This window comes from Glycine soja, chromosome 8 (assembly GCF_004193775.1).
Source record: "Glycine soja cultivar W05 chromosome 8, ASM419377v2, whole genome shotgun sequence".
Taxonomy (NCBI): Eukaryota; Viridiplantae; Streptophyta; class Magnoliopsida; order Fabales; family Fabaceae; genus Glycine; species Glycine soja.
Window position 1 is genome coordinate 46,084,733 of NC_041009.1, and position 6,022 is coordinate 46,090,754.

The window sequence follows — 6,022 nt, forward strand, 5'->3', positions numbered from 1 at the left end:
TGAATATTCATATATATATATATATATATATATATATATATGTATATATTTCGCCAACCAGAAAAGCCACACACAGGTGAGGCGAGGCAGGTTGAACTGTCTGCTTGGTTCTATTTCTTTTTTTTTAAGCATGTATATATAGTTATGTACCATGTTTTTACTTAAAAAAAATACAACAAATCACCAAAGATACTATAGCATATATATGTCACATTTCAAGCATAATGAAAGTATGCATACCTAATAATGCATTAACTTGGATGAACCCACAAATGACTTCCAACCACCTAGCGCAAATGCATATGGCCAAATATGAAGACTACAAGGAGTAACTTATACCAATTCCTCCAACAAATGGGTTACAAGAATTACTTTTATACAAAATGAATCATTGTTTGTTCTTGATTGAGATGCGCGGGATTTGAGATTATTTATATAATTTATTTTCAATTTTAACTGTTTTATTCCTTTAATATATTTAGTTATATAATAAAATAAAATTCGCATTCACAACAATGAAGACATTTTCATCATACTTTATTTTTTTGGTTAAAATCCATTATTTTGCCTTATATTATCCTATATAATCAAGTCGCAGAGGAATAATATTTTTCATTATATTAATATACTTTATTGATGGAAACATTTAAAGTATTCTATTTAAGGTAATAGAATTAAAAAAGTTAGCCTTTTTTTCCTGTTGTATTATCTTGGGTTGAAAGACATATTCCTATATCTTAAGCACGCATTAGTTTCATTCGAAAAGGAACCTCAAGCACTGATATATCTTTAAAGATATTTCAGTTTGATTTATTTTGCTACTCGAATAAATCTAGCTACCAACAATGAAATTCACTTTTGTTTACATCAGAATATGTTTAGGTTACCTAACTTTTTTTAAAAACATTATTTAAAAATTAAAATGTTTAAAAATTAAAAAAACTATTTTTAAAAATAATTTTCAATTTGATATTAAAATTGAAAAAAATAAAAAAATTAAAGGTTGTTTCCATGTTCACTTTCGTTTTTTAATTTTGAAAACAAGAAAACATGAGAATAAGAGGAAAAAAAATGAAATAAGGAAGCATATTCTCAATAAACTTGCCAAGTAGTTTTATTTATTTTTCACATTTCTAAAATTTTTGTTTTGTAAAAGCTTAAAAGCTATAAGTTAGGAGTTAAACAAAATTAAGTTTATAAACTAGTTAATTTAATTGAAATTATTTAATAAGATTAACTGATAAATTAACTAATAAATGTCAAATAACATAAAAGAAAATATTTAATATTTTAATATTTATATTTTTAATAACTTATCATAGTAGGACACTAATTTCTTAAACTTTGTAATACAATTAATTTTCTAATGGTGATTTTAATAGTATTGTTTAAAATCAAATTTTTAATAAACTAATATTATTTTTAATCATTTTTCCTTTTTTTGAAAAATATAATTAAATTAAATAACCTTATATTATTTAAAATCATTTTTTAATATTCATATTTTCATTAATAATATTATTTTAAAACAAATTAAAAAAATATTTATAATTTTTTTTTATCAACTTTTGTTTAGTGACCAAATATTTTAAATAAACATAAAAATAAAAAATGAAATTATTTGTTAAAATAAATAGTTTAATATTAACCAAAATAATAAAATAATAAAGTAATATTTCAAGTTTCATAATAAAAAAGAAAATAAATATGTCATCTAGTTTTTAGTTTCTTATAATAAATTAACAAATTAAAATAAATAAAATAATTTTAAATTGAATAAAAGGATAAAAATAATTTGAAATATATTTGTGAGAATAAAATTAAGAAGAAGAAAATATGAATAACTTATAAGCTATTAGCTTATGAGAATAAGTTATATAAATGTTAAAATAAGTTGATTTTGATCAAAGTAACTTATTAGTTAATTTTTGTTTAAAAAAATATTAATTAGTCAAAAGAGTTTATAAGCTGTAAAAAAAAAATTATCTACCAAATGGACTCTTATGAGACCATTTTTTTCTCTGTAACAAAAAAAATCTTCAATTATTTTATAGAATAATTTTACAAATAAAAACCAAAATAAAATAAATATCTTATCAAACTATATGCATGATACGTCTCAATAATCTTAGTTAAAAATGAGTAAAGAATAAAATCCAATAATTCAGCTTTTAGGAGCACAATAATACAGAAATGTTGATGGACTTAAAATAAAACGATGAACATTCGTCCACAAACCTAAAAAACAAAGATATTGAGAATAATATGTTTTAAAAGGATTCCACGCACAAACAACATATTTTGCTGTAGTGTTTGGGGATGGAACATCTCTTGTAAAAAAGCAACTTTTTTCAAGTGAATGATATTGACTTAATAGAATAGAACTGCTGGATACAAAAGTTTTAGATTCGATTCTTACTCTTCCTTTTACATCATGACCTTAAAAACAGCATAACCCCACCTTCTTTCAAACTTTTATACTAAATAAATAAAGCAACTTCCTTTAATGCTAAGTGACACCAGTGACTTACTATTCCCTTTAGTTGTGCACCCAAAAAAAAAGCTTCTTTAAACAGTGACAATCCCAAAATTACAATTATCTCAAAAATTTTCTGCTGACATAGTGACATACTATACCACCTTTTATGAACATGGTATATCTGGCATTTTTCAACTGGGGTCTTTCTTTTTAAAATTCCGGTATAGCAAGAAATATGAGAAACCGCATCAATATATTCTCTAACATATTTTTTCTCATTTTTTATTGTTAGTTAAATTTTATTAGAAATCATATGATTACATAAGTCTTGCTGCTTATTTAATTAACCTCGTACATAATTTTGTTATTTTTAAAAAAATTTAACCATCAAAAAAGACTGTTAGAAAAAATATGTTAAAGAATGTGTTAATTACTTATGAAATATAATCGCCAAACAAAAGAAACAGGACCAATTTTTGTGATTTGCTCTCTGTTTGGATTATTGATTTTAAAATCAAACCACATTGGTTGACTCAAGCGATCCACTCAGGAACTAACCTGTTGAATAATCTTAAGCATCTCAAAATAAGTGAGAACATCCAATTAAAAATTGACGACAAACGGTGAAAAAAACTTGTTTGAACTGGTATTTTTCATTATTTTTAATTTAAACCAAAACATTTTTAAGATAAATAAAAACATTTTTAAAATTTTTATATACGTATAAACTATTTTCTCAATTATTATTAATTTGTATCTTATAAAACATATAATTTAGTCATTTAATTTATATTAACTTAAAATTGTTTCGATCCTAAATTTTTTTATATGTTTATATTATTTTATTACTTAAAGTATTATATAATGTTAAAATGTTAATTTGATTATCAGTTCAATCATGATTAAATCACAACTAGATAGTTAAACTTTAAATCAATATTTTTACCACTTTTCATCTTTTGATGGTATCGTGGATGAAGATAAGGTAGACCTTATGACTATATACCCTGAAAGTAGGAGTGATCAGCAGGCGAGTTCGGACAAAAAAAAAAACCCAAAACACAACAACCCATGAGATATGTTTGTAATAGGTCATGAAATGGTGATGGGTCTAAATTGGCTTGAAGTGATTCTAAGGTGGGTGGTGATTGGAGAGAGGAAGAAAAATGGTAAAAGGGAAATATTTGAAAATTATGGGATGCACCAAGTAAAAAATGGAATACCTTTAAAACTTGCTTTGGTTTTAAACCCAATTTTTTAAATCTTTTAAAATCATTTTAAGACAAGTTAATTTGACCTCATAATATGTTTTTAATTTTTAATATATACCTAAATTTTATGTATAATTCTTCATATTTCATTTAATTTTTTTAAAATGAAATATGTTTTTAATTTTTTATACATGCCTTTTAAAACTATTTTAAATGTTTGTTATTGATTAAATAATAATGTGTTCCTTAAATATTTAATAACTCGATTTGTAATGATGAAGGATGATTAATATTTGTTTTAAAATTAAATTTAAAATGAATCTTTTTCGTCTCTCTCCATCGTCTCCTCCACTCCTCAATCAAATTTAAAACAAATATGTCTTCTAGACTCCATCATCATCTTCCTCTATTGGTTGTTCTATGTCTGCTCATGAACTAACTCCCTCTCAATCCCCTACCTAATCCCTTTCAATTTCCCCATTTTTTTTCCTAATAAATCAGATATGTAAAATCCTAATTTCTCTAACCCTAACAAAACCCCCAAAATTCAAAGAAGAAGCTGGAGATCTGCGCGAGTTCAAGATCGTCGGAGGGAGGAGGAGATCCAGTGGTGATGGATGAGAGAAAGAGGAAGCCAATGGAGTCAAACCGCAAGTCCGCACGACGATCGCGGATGAAGAAGCAGAAGTTGCTTGAAGACCTAACCGACAGAGGAGGAAGCATATGTTGAGAAGGAAGCTCCGAATGATCCTCAGAGCACAGACCATGGAACTTGTCGGCTGGTTAAGGTTTCTGAACTCCATTCTCGAGATTGCCGATGAGGTCGGCAGCGGTGGTGAATCCTTCGAGATTCTGCAGATTTTGAACTCTCTCTTCATGCCTTGGTAAATCCCTCACCCTATGATGGCGTCGCCTGACATGTTTCTCCATGGAAATCAAGGCTTGTTTGCTTGGTAGTATTTCAATAGGCTAGGTTTATTGTTGATGTTCCTTCGAGATGTATTTTTTTCTATATAAAAAGAATTGAGATTTGTTTTGAAAGATAAAGATTGAAGGGAGAAGAAGATAAGTGTAGGTCTGCAGGATGACTGGAAAAAGGGTTTTAATGTTTGATTTATGTATTTTTTTATGTATTTTGACAGTTTTTAATGGGTAGAAAATTTAAATTTAATTTTGAATCAAATATTGATGGTTTTTGAGACATCATAAATCATGTTATCTAATCTTTAATGGAATCTAGTATTTAACGGAGATGTCGTCGTTTAATTGATAATAGGAATTTAAAACAAAATTTCAACTACTAGAGAGCAGCTGCGAAAAAAAGTATAAGAGACAAAATACAAAATTAATATATATCAAAGATTAAAAATATATTTAAACATTAAATTTTCAGCCCAAAAAAAAAAATCAAGTTAATTGTGGTCACTCTATAGCTAAAATTGAAGAAAAAAACAATCTTTAAAAGGCATCCACCAGAGTATTAGTTGTTAATTATAAATTCAAGACATCCACCGTAACTATTAGTTGCTAATTACTAATTACGAAGTTAAGGCATCCATAATGTCTCTTCCAAGTCAAATATATGAAGCAATTACAAATTACACGATTCTCAATAAGACTAGCAGGAAAATTAAAAGGAAACTAAAATTATTAAATAATAAACTCTCTAATAAAACTAAAATGTTTTTGGGTAAGCTCCCACATATCACATGAGTTTATATCTAGGAGACTCTTTTCACCAAAATTATCTTGCATTCCCAAAAATCATATTTTTAGGAAAATTGTAACTAAGAATGTTATTTCTTGGCATATATAAAAAAAATTATTTATAGTGAAATTAAAAAAAAGATTTCTCACATTCTCACGAGAATGTAATTTTCTCACCATTAGCATGAGAATAAAAGTTGTGTAGAGACATAAGAATGCAACTTCTTGTCAGTAAAAGATACTCAAAAATATTTTTTAATAATATCCAAACAAAGATAGAAATAAATATTGTCACCTTTATATTCTTGAAAATGCAAAATGATTCCGTAAAATAAATGTCTCCTAGTATTATTTATACATCGATGTAGTCCATTCTCTTAGGACTCACAGCTAATAGACTAATTATTTGCAACATCAACAAAATCTCAACAAACTATAAAAAATTTTAAAAAATGTATTTTATGTCTGATCTTGGCATAATGAAAATCACAACTCTTAGAATTTAATAATGATTTAATTATATTTTTAATCCCTCTTAGAGATTTTCTTTTAATCCCCTTATAAAAATTTGCATTTTTTAATCCCTCATATTCGAAAAATATTCTATTTAGTCCCTCCATTAGAA

At 26.0% G+C, this 6,022-nt stretch overlaps 1 pseudogene; it reads left to right on the forward strand.

The window, feature by feature from the left end:
• The first annotated feature begins 4,222 nt into the window (after window positions 1-4,222).
• On the forward strand, window positions 4,223-4,891 carry LOC114424239 (annotated as a pseudogene).
• Window positions 4,892-6,022: the final 1,131 nt, after the last annotated feature.